The sequence below is a fragment of the Mastigoproctus giganteus genome, chromosome 2 (genome assembly GCF_048544385.1).
Source record: "Mastigoproctus giganteus isolate SK-2022 chromosome 2, ASM4854438v1, whole genome shotgun sequence".
NCBI classification, from domain to species: domain Eukaryota; kingdom Metazoa; phylum Arthropoda; class Arachnida; order Uropygi; family Thelyphonidae; genus Mastigoproctus; species Mastigoproctus giganteus.
The window spans coordinates 86,680,460-86,696,729 of NC_143576.1; the positions used below are offsets into that span (position 1 = coordinate 86,680,460).

At 38.8% G+C, this 16,270-nt stretch overlaps 1 protein-coding gene across 1 annotated transcript in view; it reads left to right on the forward strand.

The window, feature by feature from the left end:
* The first annotated feature begins 3,068 nt into the window (after positions 1-3,068).
* RpL17 (ribosomal protein L17) overlaps positions 3,069-16,270 on the forward strand; it is an 86,933-nt gene continuing 73,731 nt past the window's right edge. Inside the window, exon 1 of the mRNA XM_090368559.1 lies at positions 3,069-3,165. The gene's annotated coding sequence lies outside the window, so the exon portion shown is untranslated. The remainder of the gene's footprint in view (positions 3,166-16,270) is intronic.

A 16,270-nucleotide genomic window follows, 5' to 3' on the forward strand; every position in this document is an offset into this window, starting at 1 on the left:
GTAATGGTCACCAACCGAAAGGAGATCAGTGGTGGTAATCTGAAAAAATTCAAAAAACGTTTATAGAGAAAAATTTACTCCATTCTCTTATAAAGTCATTGCAGTGGATGGAGAAACAAGGATAGCTATAAAATGCCAGTAATTGATTTGTAACTCATTTAGTTAGCATTAGCATTAGTAGAGGCATTTGATGCAAGAAAGCAAGCTTATGCAGCATCAGCCAAAAAAATAAAAAATAAATAAAATAATAATAATAAATAAATAAATAAATAATAACCACTTCCACTTCACCCCTCTGTTCGTTCGAAATACCTGTCCAGCTGAGCCTTAAACTTATTTAGGCTATCAACTTCCACGACAAGTGATGGAAGTCTATTCCACCAACCAACCACCAACCAAATTTCCTCACGTCTATCGTACATCTGCCTTTTCCAATTTGAATTTATGCCCTCTCAAGTGATTATTCTGAGCAAGAGGAAGAATCCCATCAGCATTGAGCATGCTCAAACCATTCAAGGCTTTATACACCTCTATCAGATCATCTCGCTGGTGCCCAGTCTCCAGACACTGTAATTGGCAAAACTTAAGCCTTTCTTTGTAAGAGCACCCCTTTGTTCCATTCACTAATCTTGTTGCCCTTCTCTGTACTCTTTCCAGCAGCTCTACATCCTTCTTGAAATGAGGCCTCCAGTCCTGTATACAGTACTCTAGGTGTGGCCTGACCATTGCCTTATACAAGGGAATAATCACCTCCTTATCCCTGATAGAAAAATTGCTATATATTATCGACAATACACCATGAGCTTCTCTTGCCGCCCGTCTGCACTGCTCAGAAAACCTCATATCTGCCTGCACAACCACCCCCCCCAGGTCCCTTTCATTCTCTACCACTGTCAGTGTAGTATCACAGAGTTGATACGTTGCTCTGGGGTTGCTGTTTCCCATATGCGGTACTTTACATTTGTAAATGTTAAACTTAATTTGCCACCTCCCAGCCCATCTGCTCAACCTTTCCAGATCCTGTTCGAGCAGTATAGCGTCAGTAGTGTCCTTGACAACCCTGCCAACCTTCGTATCGTCTGCAAACTTGGACATTAGCTTTATATACCATCATCAATATAATTTATAAATACAGAAAACAATAATGGACCCAATACTGAACCCTGAGGGACTACACTAATAACATTAGTCCACGATGAGCAGTGTCCATTAATTACCACTCTCTGTCTTCGCCCCCTCAACCACCCCTTTATCCATAGCAGCAATGCCTCCAATGCCACACTGCTCCAATTTGTGCAGCAGTCTTCCATGTGCAACAGTATCAAAAGCCTTTCTAAGATCCAGATATATAATATCAAAGTTATTCCCTGCATCCAGTTCTTTTGTGACTGCATCATAGTATCCAATCGAATTGGTCAGGCAAGACTTCCCCTTAAGAAAACCACGCTGTGTCTGAACTATAACTGAAGTCTTGTCTAGATGATCCTGCAGTGCTTCTTTAACCTGTTCCAGCAGCATAGCTGGAACAGGTACAAGTGCCTCCATTAATTTTCCAGGAAAAGAAGTTAAACTAACAGGTCTATAATTACTTGTGTCGCCCTTTGTTCCTCCTTTGTGAATTGGGGTAACATTTGCACATTTCCAGTCCATGGGTACTTCCCCTGAGTCCAAGGAAGCTCTCATAATTATGGCTAAGGGTTTGCTTACTTCCTTTGCTGCCTCCTTTAATATAACTGGATAGATCCCATCCACCTCAGGTGCTTTTCTTGTATTTATTTTCAACAATTTCTCCTCTACTTTACCCTCAGTTATTACAAGATTCTCTAGCTTACTGCCAGAGTTGAATGCACCTCTGGCATTCCCCTCGCTGAATAACTCTCCATGTGTGAATGTCGACGTAAAATATTCATTCAGTTTGCTAGCTACCTGAGCAGGATCATCAACAGTTGACCCATCGATATCAAATGGACCAATCTGATTCATCCCCTTCCTTCTAGAGTTTACATAAGTAAAGAACTCTTTGCTGTTTTCTTTGCATCCTTTGACAAATATTTCTCATAATCTGCGTTCGCCTGCCTTACCTCCTTTGTAACTTGGTTACAGACCAGTTCATATCTATCATAGGCTTCTGTGTCACGTGTTAATTTATGTATCCCAATCATTTTTCTTCTCTGTCACGTCTAATTACTGGACCCTAATATATATTAGGGTCCAGTAATTGCTGGACCCTAATATATATGATGTTAATGATGATTATGGAATTTTAACAGGAGTCGAGCAGCGACATTTCCAAGTCCACGATCCTATTAACCATCTTCTTTATGGGCCTGAGGAACAAGGGCCTTGTCAATGTACTGTGCTATGACCACTCATCGTCATCAACGTCTAAAGTTTGGATCTTAGTAGCGTCAATGGATTATCGAAGTGAAAACTAAAGTTAATTTTCATTTTTTTTTTCGACAAATAACATTTTCTTCTATGCCATATTCTATGCGCGGTATCACAATGGTTATAATTGCCGTTATACCCAAACTGATTGGAAAAGATCCGGGTTCGAATCCTGTGAATGACGCGTTAACTGATATATGCTTTTTTTTAAACTGTGGTTAAGCTCATCCTTCTAGGGCGTAGTTTCTAAGATTTTTCCCGGATAATAGTGATTTTCTTCCAGACAGACAAGCAAATTGACAGAAGAATACAGCTTTTCGCAATTTACAGTAGCATTTTCAAATGTCCATATATAATGTTTTTGGACATATTATACATGTGTAGTTACGGTACTTCTTGGTGTTGGCCCTTATATGACGCTATCTCTTGTTGTCTCTTCCTTACTTGCTACTTTAATTTACTGTCTACTTTGTTTTCCCTTGCTGTCTTCATCACTCCTACGAATATTTGGGTTTGTAATCCTTAACCGTCCGTTTTAATTGTGTTTGTGTTGAAAACTCATGTGGAAGAATGAATGTAATTATGCAACCCTTCTGTAAGTTTACCATAAACGAATTCATTCATCCGTTAAAATAATTTTATAAAAATAATAAGTTATCGAATTTTGGTGCAATAGACGGCGCTTCCGTTCCTTTTTTTCGTGGTTATATGGATTCTTTCGTGTTGTGGAAGAAGAAGAAAGTGATCAATTAATCTGTCGTAATCGTTGTGAAAAAGGTATGATGTGAACAATATTTTGTGTTTGAAATTTTCTTTAATATATCTAGAAAAATATCGAAGGACGATATTTATATCTACTGGGTTTAAATCTTCTCCTTTTGTACATATATTTGTTACTATTATTTTTAAATACCTGTATGGTGTTTGTGTTAATTTCGATGTGCCAGTTTTGTGTATTTTACGTAGTGTATGTTATTATTATTAGCCATATGGTGCAAGGAAGCTTGAGGCTTATGCTGCACTAGTAAAAAAAAAAAAAAAAATAAAATAAAATGAACGAGTTACTGAGAGAGAAGGAAATCACCAAGAAGGGTTAGGGTATTTGCGTACATGTGGTAATGGGAATGTGCTTTTGTTGATGAAGGTAAAATGAAATTTTATAAATGGTATTCAACATTAACACAGTCTTTAATTTTTCAGGTTTTAAGCGTATTCACGCGTGCTTTTCCCTTTTTATATCGTAGTAGTGGCATGTGATGCAAGAAAGCAAGTGTATGAGCTTATGCAGCATCAGCCAAAAAAAAAAAAAAAATCACACCATTCCCTCCAAATGCCTGTCCAGTTCTTCCTTAAATTTATTCAACCTATCAACTTCCACAACGTCAGATGGAAGTTTGTTCCAACAATTAACGACTTGCTGGCTAAAGGCAAATTTCCGCACATCTATTCTACACCTGTCTTTTCTTAATTTGAATTTATACCCCCTTAGATTCATAATCTGAACAAGTGGAAGGATTTCATCAGAATTCAGCGTGCTCAACCCATTCAAGGCCTTATACACCTCAATCAGATCACCGTGCAGGTGCCTAGTCTCCATCCACTGTAATTTGCAGAACTTCAGCCTCTCTTGGTAAGAGGATCCCTTCATTCCCCCTCACTAATCTTGTTGCCCTTCTCTGTACATGCTCAAGCAAATCTACATCCTTCCTAAAATGAGGCCTCCAGACCTGTACGCGGTACTCAAGGTGTGGCCTGACCATTTCCTTATACAGAGGGACAATCACCTCCTTTTCCCTGCTAACAAAATTCCTGTATATCATTGACAAAACCCCCATGACATGCCCTGGCAGCCTGTCTGCACTGGTCAGGAAACTTCATATCTGACTGCACAATTACTCCCAGGCCTTTTTCATTTTCTACCTCCTAAGTGTAGTACCACACGCTTGGTACGTTTCTCTGGGGTTACTTCTACCCATATGCAGTACTTTGTATTTGTCAAGGTTAAACTTCAGTTGCCACTTCTTAGCCCATCTGCCCAAATTATCCACATCCTGTTGCAGTAGCATTGCCATTACTGTCATTAACAATCCTGCCAACCTTTGTATCATCTGCAAACTTTGACACTAAGCCTGATATACCTTCATCAATATCATTGATAAATATACAAAACAACAGTGGACCCAACACTGAACCCTGTGGGACTCCACTAATAACGTTAGTCGACGAAGAGCAGCACCCATTGATTACCCTCTGTCTTCTCCCACTTAACCATCCTTTTATCCATTGTAGCAACTTACCCTTAATACCATTCTGCTCCAATTTGTACAGTAGTCTTCCATGCGCAATAGTGTCAAAAGCTTTCCTGAAATCCAAATATATGATATCAAAATTATTTCTTGCATCCAGTTCCTTTGTAACCACATCATAATAACCAATCAAATTTGTCAGACAAGACTTTCCCTTAACAAACCCATGCTGTGTCTGAATTATTGCTGCAGTCTTGTCTAGATGATCCTGCTATGCATCTTTAACCAATGACTCCATTATTTTACCCAGAACAGAAGTTAAACTAACTGGTCTGTAATTACTCGTCACCCTACGATTCCCCTTTGTGAATTGGTGATTTGCACATTTGCACATCTCCAGTCCGTGGGAACCTCCCCTGAGTCCAAGGATGCTCTCATAATTATGGCTAAGGGTTTGCTTAATTGCTTTGCCGCCTCCTTTAATATAACTGGATAGATCCCATCCACCCGGGTGCCTTTCTTGTGTTTAACTTCAACAATTTCTCCTCCACTTTGCTCTCAGTCATTACAAAATCATTAAGTACCCTGCTACAATTTTAAAACCTTCTGCCATTTTCAAACCTTAATAATTCCTCACGTGTGAATGTAGATGCAAAATAGTCATTGTTTGTTTGCTATCTGGGCAGGATCATCAACAGTCAAACCATCAATGTGAAGTGGACCAATCAGATTCGTCCCCTTCCTTTAGAGTTTATATAAGTAAAGAAATCCTTGCTGTTTTTCTTGGCATCTTTTGCCAAAGATTTCTCGTAATCTGCCTTCACCTGCCTGACCTCCTTTGTGACCTGATTACAGACTGGCTTATATCTGCCATAGGCTTCTGAATTGCTCGATAATTTATATGCATCCCATGCATTTTTCTTCTCTGTCAAGAGTCTCATTAATTCATTAGATAAGCATTTAGTCGTAAACCTTGAACAATATTTCTTAATAGGTATGAAACTTTTAGTAGCATCCACGATTAATTCCTTGAATGCTTCCCACTTGGAATTTATTGTTGGTAACATCTTCAGTTGATCCCACTGTACAGCATTTAAAAACTGTCTGAGACCACTGTACTCAACTTTACGGAAGCAAAAACCCTTTCCTTTCCTTTACCCCTGATGGTAATTAAATCTTTAAGTAAATCCCAGATTGTTCTTTATAATTTTTTTTTTATTGTTACCCATATAACGAAGTTAAAAAATATTTATTATATAAGTATGTAAAAGTGTTGAGACCATGTTACGAGCCTATTCAAAAAAGAGTGCATATACAGGATGGCCTTGAAAAAAAGGCCATCGTGTATCCAATCTCCTTAAAGGAATGGTTCATTAAAATACAAGAAAAAGTGTACACTTTTTGACGTAGGAACAACGAGTTAAGAGCGTTAAATATTAGTTACGTCATTTCCGCTTCTAGAATTTTGCCCCCTCCGAAATGAGGAAGAAGGTAGTGGTTGACATACCTAACTCGCTATGGTTAGTGCTAGTCAGGATGCTTGAAAATCCGGAACTCGTTTATCTATTTTAAATGGCGGGAAGGAGGGAATAAACATCCTGAGACAGGCATTCTGGAGTGAGGGGACCTTGTACTAATGATCAGCCGAAACGGGTAATTATTGCGAAGTATCTGAATAATGTTAGTTGTACTGCACATGGTTATCAATAAATCAGGAACAGTTAATGTTCATTGATTTAAAATTTAGCATTAAGTTGAAGAGCACTCAGAAATGAAATAAAGTTGTACATTAAAACTGAATTTTATTAGTACTGCAGTCAAACCGAAGCACGACCAAATGATGTTTGAAATGATTGCTGACGCAGGCTTCGCAGCGTGAGAAGGAATCTCGTAATAGCAGCACAGCTTCGTACGTGAGATTCAACAAGTCATCTTGACTGTAAACAACTTGTACTGTGTGACCTCACGTGGAAATCCAACTTGCTAAGGTCAGGAGAGCATGGTGGCTAAGAAATGGGACCTCCACAACCAATCAAGTGATTCCAGTAGCCTTTTCAAATGTTCTTGTTGCAGAAAATATGGAGGCAAACCATCATAGTGCAGGCGAACCATCTGCAGGCGAAGGCAGATTACGAGAAATCCTTGGCAAGGGATGCAAAGAAAAACAGCGAAGAGTTCTTTACTTACGTAAACTCTAGAAGGAAGGGGATGAATCAGATTGGTCCACTTGATATTGATGGGTCAACTGTTGATGACCCTGCTCAGGTAGCTAACAAACTAAATGAATATTTTGCATCGACATTCACACATGAGGAGTTATTCAGCAAGGGGAATGCCAGAGGTGTATTCAACTCTAGCAGTAAGCTACAGAATCTTGAAATAACTGGGAGTAAAGTGGAGGAGAAATTGTTGAAGATAAACACAAGAAAGGCACCCGGGTGGACGGGATCTATCCAGTTATATTAAAGGAGGCAGCAAAGGAAGTAAGCAAACCCTTAGCCGTAATTATGAGAGCTTCCTTGGACTCAGGGGAGGTACCCATAGACTGGAAATGTGCAAATGTGACCCCAATTCACAAAGGAGGATCAAAGGCTGACACAAGTAATTATAGAACTGTGAGCTTAACTTCTGTTCCAGGAAAATTAATGGAGGCACTGGTTAAAGAAGCACTGCAGGATCATTTAGACAAGACTTCAGTTATAGCTCGGACACAGCATGGTTTTGTTAAGGGGAAGTCTTGCCTGACCAATTTGATTGGATACTATGATGCAGTTACAAAAGAACTGGATGCAGGGAATAGCTTTGATATTATATACTTGGATCTTAGAAAGGCTTTTGATACTGTTGCACATGGAAGACTGCTACACAAATTGGAGCAGTGTGACATTGGAGGCAAATTGCTGCTATGGATAAAGGGGTGGTTGAGGGGGAGAAGACAGAGTGGTAATCAATGGACACTGCTCATCGTGGACTAATGTTATTAGTGGAGTCCCTCAGGGCTCAGTGTTGGGTCCATTATTGTTTTCTGTATTTATAAATGATATTGATGATGGTATATCAAGCTTAATGTCCAAGTTTGCAGACGATACAAAGGTTGGCAGGGTTATCAAGGACACTACTGACACTATGCTGCTGCAACAGGATCTGGAAAGGTTGAGCAGATGGGCTGAGAGGTGGCAAATGAAGTTTAACATTGACAAATGTAAAGTACTACACATGGGAAACAACAACCCCAGAGCAACGTATCAAGTCCCTTTCATTCTCTACCACTGTAAGTGTAGTACCACAGAGTGGTAGAGAATGAAGGGGAATTGGGGGTGGTTGTGCAGGCAGATATGAAGTTCTCTGAGCAGTGCAGACGGGCTGCAAGAGTAGCTCATGGAGTATTGTCAATGATATACAGGAATTTTTCTGGCAGGGATAAGGAGGTGATTATTCCCTTGTATAAGGCAATGGTCAGGCCACACCTAGAGTACTGTATACAGATCTGGAGGCCTCATTTCAAAAGGGATGTAGAGCTGCTGGAACGAGTACAGAGAAGGGCAACAAGATTAGTGAATGGAACAAAGGGGTGCTCTTACAAAGAAAGGCTTAAGTTTTGCAAATTACAGTGTCTGGAGACTAGGTACCAGCGAGGTGATCTGATAGAGGTGTATAAAGCCTTGAATGGTTTGAGCATGCTCAATGCTGATGGGATTCTTCTTCTAGCTCAGAATAATCACCTGAGAGTGCATAAATTCAAATTGAGGAAAGACAGATGTAGGATAGACGTGCGGAAATTTGCCTTTAGCCAGCGGGTGTTTGGTTGGTGGAACAGACTTCCATCCCTTGTCATGGAGGTTGATAGCCTAAATAAAATTAAGGCTCAGCTGGACAGGTATTTTGAACGAACAGAGGGGTGAAGTGGAAGTGGGTTTTTTTTTTTTTTTAAAAATTACCAGGATTCCAGTATTCGAGATCCCGGTATTGTCAGCCCTAGTGTGCACTTCAATGAAGGTTTCGGAATGACCTGTTCTTGCAACAGGTCATTCCATGACCAACTCTGTGTGCTGGTGGAGGGATCAAATATGATATCTAGCTCCTCTTGTGTAGAATATTATTGGGGGTAGGCTTCAGTCATAGTGCCCTTTCACTGTACCTCATTCCCTCAAATTATGGTTGCTGACAAACACACACCAATTAGGGTGTCACATTGATGGAAAATGATGCCAGTATTTGGCGACTCCATCTTGTATTTCCTTCACATACACCATATAGAAAGTGAATGTCTGCATATTCTGCTAACATTAATGCTTTTGTACTTGCCATACACATAACGAAGTTACTGTACCACAAAAATATGAATTGTTTGTTGCGTTTAACAAATACCAGTTTTTTTTTTTATCTGGGTTTAGCAAATCATAATTAAATAGATCATGGTTTTCAATTCAGTAAAAATGCCAAAATTTAATTTTTTATAATTAAAAACAAAAGGGGCATTGCACAGATGCAGTGCCAGTGTCTGTTAAAATGAGGAGCAGGTGATGGATGGTTAATAACTTCTTACACAAAATTAAATTTTTTTTTTTTTTAAGTACTTTGTGGGTGAAGGAAGGAAACCTCCAATCATTCCAGTAAGGTGAGAGGAATGACAAAGTGGGATACTTCATTGTACTTGTGTATAATGTTCGTATCTTATATGATTATTGATTTTGTGTGATTGCTTTATATGATTTTGAATGAGGAGAGACATGTGAGTCAAAATAGTCCATAATTGTGAAGTAGCTTATAATGTGTTACGTAAATTGCAGTTGGTCATGATATTTTTAGTGTCATTAAGATGAAGAGATTTCCCCATAATGAGACTGTTATAAATGATGCTTTTATTTTTTTTAGAGCACTGCTTTATTCTGAATATAGTAACAATCATTATTAAAATTCAAGTACCTAAATTTCAAGTTAGATTCAACAAAGATATTAGAAAATTGATATGGTAACAATAAAACACACAGGTATAGAAATTTTAAAATTTTCACTGCAATTTACAATAAAATCTTTTAAAGAAACTAACATGGAATATTTGGCATTTTATCTTTTTCAGGAAAATATATCATAGTATTCAAAAGCATGTCTTGTCACCCTGACTCAGGAAGCCTGCCGTGTCCATTCATAAGTTTTTGCATCCAGAAAGTTTTAAACTCTTTTTTTTTATTCACAGAAAGTTTAAAACTTTCTGTGAATACAATGCTCACAACAGAAAAACTTTGCCTTTACAAGTTGCCCTGGATTTGCAATACTTTCACTCAAATGGCATTGCCAAAAGGTGAGGCCTTGACCTGGTGAGACACTCATCTTTTAAATAAATTACTCTCTGCAAAAAAAGCACACTCATCTTTTAAATAAATTAACCTTTTTGGTGACGCCATTTGTTTGCAAATAGCACAACATGTTTAACTCATTGTGTAAGCTAAGTTTGCTCTTCTGTGCTTGTTGCTTTAACTATGTAGTTTAATTCCTGCTGGCTGTAGATAAATGTATGAAAGGATAATATAGTTCTGCCAATACCTTGTTGATCCCATCACTCATCTTGTTGCACTTCTCTGCACCTCCCCTTCCAATAGATCCACGTCGTTCCTGAAATGAGCCTTCCACACCTGTACGCAGTACTCAAGATGTGGCCTCGGCCAAGATAATTGTTCCCTTATCCCTGCGGGCAAAATTTCTATATATTACTGACAAAGCCCCATAAGCTGTCCTGGCAGCTTGTCTGCACAGCTCAGACAGCTGCACAATTATCCCCAGGTCTTTTTCATTCTCTACTACTCTACATGTGGTACCATATAGTGATGTTAATCTGGGATTACTGCTGTACCTTGCATTTTTAATTTCTAAACTTTGTCAGTTGAAGTTTGAAAAAGTTCTTAGCTCATCTGCCTAATGTTTCTAGATCTTGTTGCTGTAGCATAGCTTGATTACTGTCATTGACTGTTTGTATCTTCTGCAAATTTAGACATTAAGTCTGATATGCCTTCATAAATATCATTAATAAGAATAGAAAATGAGAAACCCACATTGAATCCTGGGCAGTCCTGCTGGCTGTAGATAAACAGTCCATAAAGAGCAGTGCCTATTGATATACACTCTCTTTTACCATTCAACCATCCTTTTATTTGTTCAGCAGTCATTTATCTGTAACAGTATCAAAAACATTTTTGGAAATGCAAGAATAGTAATGAACCCATTACCCAGAAAGCTTGGGACCATAGGTTTTCTGGATTTTTGGACATTTTTAGTTTCTTAGCAAGAGAAATTAGAACACATGCAAAATAATTAAAAATCATATTAAAATTTACTCTATCTAAAAAGTGTTAGTAAATACTATAATGAAATCAACCAACTAAGTAGCAGAATATAAAAATTAAAATAGTTTCTCAAAAAATGCATCACATTTTTTTAGGTTGTTTGTCCTTATGCTGGCAGCTAAGTTGTAGAAGTATCTGAAAGAACATAAGTAATAACAGTACACATGAAGCTATAAATTGCAGAAAAATTTTACTTCTATGCATTATGGGTAAATATACAATGAAATAAGTACTTTTCTCAGAAATAACAAAAATTCTTTTGAAAGCAAGGATTTTTTCATTACTTTGTCCGTACTAGGATGGCAGGCAGCTATATAACCAAAACACACAATGTGCACAATATTTCCTTGGCCTGCCCTTGCTTTGATGACTGCTACACATTGTAGCTTCAACATAGCTGGGAAATGTTACCAACACATGAATGTCTCCTGCAGCCATTTAAGATCTTTTGGTTTCTTTTGCGTAATGCAATTACTGAGTTCTAATTTTCAATTAGGTTGAGGTCTGGTTTGTTCTGGGGCTGTGTGTTATTGTGTGAATTTGTCCTTCATCCATTTTTGAATCCAATGCTTTTTCATACAACATTGGGCCTGACCAGAGGTGGATTTAAGGGTATGCGCACCGGGCGCGCACCCTGGGCCCCTACTTCTGAAGGGCCCACTCAAAACCCCAACAAATTAGTTGAACATATTAGTTTAAAACTTTGTGATTATTATTATGCTATTATTAATTATATTATACATATATATATTCAAATTTTATTGGAAATAAAACATTAATAGTACATACCATTTTTTAAAAAAAATGGTTAACATGTATTTTTATTTTCCCTGTCTCTCTTTCTCTTTTATTTTTTTTTTAAGGGGCCGAATATTTTCTTCTGTGCCCTCAGCCTCAACTGATCTTAATCCGCTCCTGGGCCAGACACTGGTTCACCTAAACTTTGCTTCTGAAGAAACCACAAAGTGCACTCTCTAAAGTGGCATTTTCAGGTTTTGGGGTAGTCTTTTTCCTGCTAGATCCTCCTTCACCATTCATTATCGACACATTCTGTTACAGCATTGAAAATTTTCTTGGTGTTGTAAATTGTTGAAGTCCCCACATTAAACCCTTTGGAGAGATTTCCTAAATTTCCACCCTTCCTAATTCTAATAATAATTTCTGTTTATTGTTGAAGTGTTTATTGTTGAAAACTACGCATTTTCTTTTCGTTCACGTTTTGCCATAAAAAATTGAGAAAAATAATAAATTGCAGTTTCGGGCCAATATTATTCTTACCGAATCTGGAGCTAAACTAATCTGAAATTCACTCATGATTTCTGAGGAAACCCAGTAGTCTGATATTTTTGTAAAGTGCATTTCTGAAGATCACATAGACGTCAACTATAAAACAATTTTCGGTTTATTGGGCATTTTGTTTGTACAACTTGTTATAAACAGGTAGCAAACTTGATCTTTCGCTTAATAGAATCAAAAATTCAATTTGCAACAGTGATTACTATAACCAGTGCTTATTGTACTAGCATTAATAAAAAAAGAAAGATCAGCCTTTCAAATTATTCCAGATAACCGACACTCTACTGTATTTAAGTACCGTATTTCCCCATGTATAATACGCACCTTGTTTTGAAAAATTTGGGGTATAAAAGTTGGGTGCATCTTATACAGTGGTTGTAGGTTTTTTTTTTTTTTTTTTACTTGCATTTCCCGCTTTATCACGCTTGTTGTCTTTGCGTTCATTGTTTTGCACTTGTTACCGGTATATTAGGTTACGTTTTGCCACATTCTGCCCAGAAATGGCTCAGAAAAGATTTTCGCACAGTGCTGAATTCAAGTTAAAAGTGATCCAGTTTGCAAAAGTGAATGGAAATCGTGCTGCTGAACGTAAGTTTGGTCCTCCTCCAACTGAGAAAACAATCCAAGACTGGCTACGGGAAGAAGAAACCATACTGAAAACGCCACGGCAGAAGAAGGCCAGTAGAGGCAAGTCAGCAAAATGGCCTGATTTAGGGAGGGAATTGAAGATATGGATTGAGGAGCAAAGGGCAATTGGAATTCCTGTGTCCACCAAGATGGTTCAGCATGAGGCAAGAAGAATTGCTGATGAAAAAGAAGTTACTGATTTCAAAGGAGGACACAATTGGTGGTTCAGGTTCATGAAACTGAATGGACTAAGCATGCGTACGTGCACCAGACTTGCCCAAAAGATGCCTGAAAGCTATGAGCAGAAGGTCCTTGAATTTCATCGTTTTGTCATTCAGTGTCGGAAGACACATCAGTTTGAGCTGGGACAGATTGCAAATATGGACAAAGTCCCCCTTCAATTTGATGTCCCAAGTAACAGAACTGTTGATAAGAAGGGGGTTGAAAACTAACTGTGAAGACAAGTGGACATGAAAAGAGCCATTATACAGTTCTAGCTTGTTGTGCCGATGGAACCAAGCTGCCTCCTATGTTGATTTTCAAACGCAAAAGAAGACATTCCTTGAGGAGTGATTGTCCACGTTCATGATAAGGGTTGGTTGGATGGATCAGAATGGAATGAAGATCTTGTTTGAGGAAGTTTGTAGCAGGAGACCAGGTGGGCTCTTACGCAAACCTGCCCCATTGGTGCTTGATCAGTTCAGGGAACACATAACAAAAAATACAAAGATTGCTGCAGAGCAAAAAACAAAACTTGCCGTCATACCTGGAGGCTTGACATCCAGGCTCCAACCACTTGATGTCAGCATTAACAAACCCTTCAAAGCTGCCATGAGAGACGAATGCAACCAATGTATTTATTTATTTTTTTTTTATGTGAACCCCAAACATGAGAGGTATTAGAACCTATAGTACTTAGTACCGTGCTTGGGTTGGAGGTTGAGAAGACGAAAGAAGATATTTGTTGACATTGGACTTGAACTTCTGTAGATTGTAATTTTCAGGAAATACGTATGAAGGAAGGTTGTTCCAGAAAGCAGCAGTTGAATGAATAAATGGGGAAGATGAAAAGTTGGTTCTGTGGGTTTGAAGTTGGACAGTAAATGGATGTTGGCTGGTGGTGGCACGTGTTCGGACTGTTTTGAAAGAGAGAGCAGGAATTATAGAAGCCAATTCAGAAGAACAGTGCCCTGGAAGTATCTGTAGAAGAGGCATGCAGACGAAACAGTACGTCTATGAGAAAGCGAGTGGAGAGACTCTGTTAGAGATGAATCATTAATTAACCTAACTGCCGTCTTCTGAATGGAATCAAGAAGCCTGAGAGGTTTTGGGGGCACCACCCCAGATGTAGGAACAATATTCCATGGCAGGGCGGATTAGTGATTTATACAGAGTGAGCAGCTGTTTGGAAGAAAAGTAACGCCGAGAGCGAAAGAGGAAACCAAGTTTTTTAGATGCAGAGGAAGCGATATTCTTAATGTGCTTGTGCCAAGAGAGATTAGAAGTCAGGGTAATCCCAAAAAGAGATATATATCATTTTGTCTAGAAATCGGAGTTTCACTAAAGATAACCATAGGAGCAGAAGAATCCTTTTTGCGAGGTATAAGACAAGACTGAGTTTTAGAAGGGTTGAAATCAACTAAGTTGTCTTTGCCCCACTGGAGAATTACCTGCAGATCGGCATTTAAGGAACTGGTAGCAGATTTTCGAGAAGTTGAAGCTGACTGAGCAGAGCAAGGTTTCTTAGAATGGAAAGTGGAATGCAATGTGCTATCATCGGCAAAACTATGAATAGGATTTCCAGTCAATGGAAAAAGGTCATTAATATACAAGGGGAAAAGAGTGGGGGAAAAAACTGAACCCTTGGGGGAAACCGGCATTAGTGGAGAAGTTAGACAGAGAGCGATCTACCATCATCCTCAGTGAGCGATCAGAGAGAAAACTGGATAACCAATTGCTAAAAACAGTTGGCAAACCATAAGATGGAAGCTTGTTTAGAAGACCTTCATGTCAAACATGATCGAAAGCCTTTGAGATGTCAAGAGCAACTGCTTGTGTTTCACCGAACTTTTCCATTGAATTGGTCCATAAATGAGTAACATAAGCCAGAATATCACCAGTGGATCAACACTGACGATCGCTGATCAGACGGAAGGTTTCTAGGTAGTTTAAGAGTTGGCGGTTAATTGATTTTTCCATTACTTTAGAAAGAGTAAAAGTAATTGCAATGGGATGATAATTGGATGGGAGGGATTTGTCACCCTTTTTAGGAACTGGCTGGATATGGGCAAATTTGCAAGCAGAAGGAAAAACACCTTTGGAATAAGAAAGTGAAAAAAGGCGGCAAAGAACAGGAGTAAGTTCGAGAGCACAGGTTTTGAGAACAAGTGGAGAAATACCATCGGGACCTGGAGATTTCTTAGCATCAAGATTCGTCAAAATCCTTCTGACATCCTTTTGACGGAAGACCACAGGAGGCATTGAATGGAGCGTGTTGGGAATGGTGGGAGGTGTGTTACCAAGATCATTAATGCATGAGCTCAAAGAAAAATGGGATGCTAGCAGGTCAGCTTTATCTTTGGCTGAAGTGACAACAGAACCATCTGTTTTGGACAGAGGTGGGAGCAGAGATGGGCAAAAGTTGCAGCCAATAGCTTTGGCAAGAGACCAGAATGCTCGGCTACCATTAGGGCAAGAAGCAAGTTTTCTACTCTTAGCCTGTTCAAACTCTAGTTTGGACTGATTAATAACTGCTTTGCAATTGTTGCGAGCTTTGGTGTAGGCAGAAAATGAAACTGAAGAATTAGAAACAAGCCAATTACGATATGCAACATTCTTCTCTTGGACAGCCTTAGCACATTTATTGGAAAACCAAAGTTTAGATAAAGGACGAGATTTTAAAGTGGAGTGTGGGATAAGGGATTCCATTCCTGCAAGAATAATTTCACTGACACGATCTGAGCAAACGTTGACATCAGAAGTTTTGAAACAGTAATCCGACCAGGCAAAAGAAGAAAAGAAGTCTCGCAGATCATCCCATTTTGCATTTTTGTAATGCCAAACAATACGAGGTTGGGAATAGCCATGAGATAAAGGTTCCATTGGAGAAGAGACAATCACCAAGTTGTGATCTGAAGTGCCTAAATGACCTCTCACGTCGACCGTGTACTTAGAAGGGTTGTTTGGGAGAAAAAGATCAAGCGTATTGGCTCTATGATTAGGATTGTCCGGTATTCTTGTAGGTAAATGAACAATCTGTGCTAGGTCATTAGTAATTTCAAAAGCCTAAGCATCTCGACCTGCTGGGTCGGTGTGACTAGAAAATGGAAGCCAGCTGGAGTTGTGAACATTAAAATCACCAAGGAAAATTAC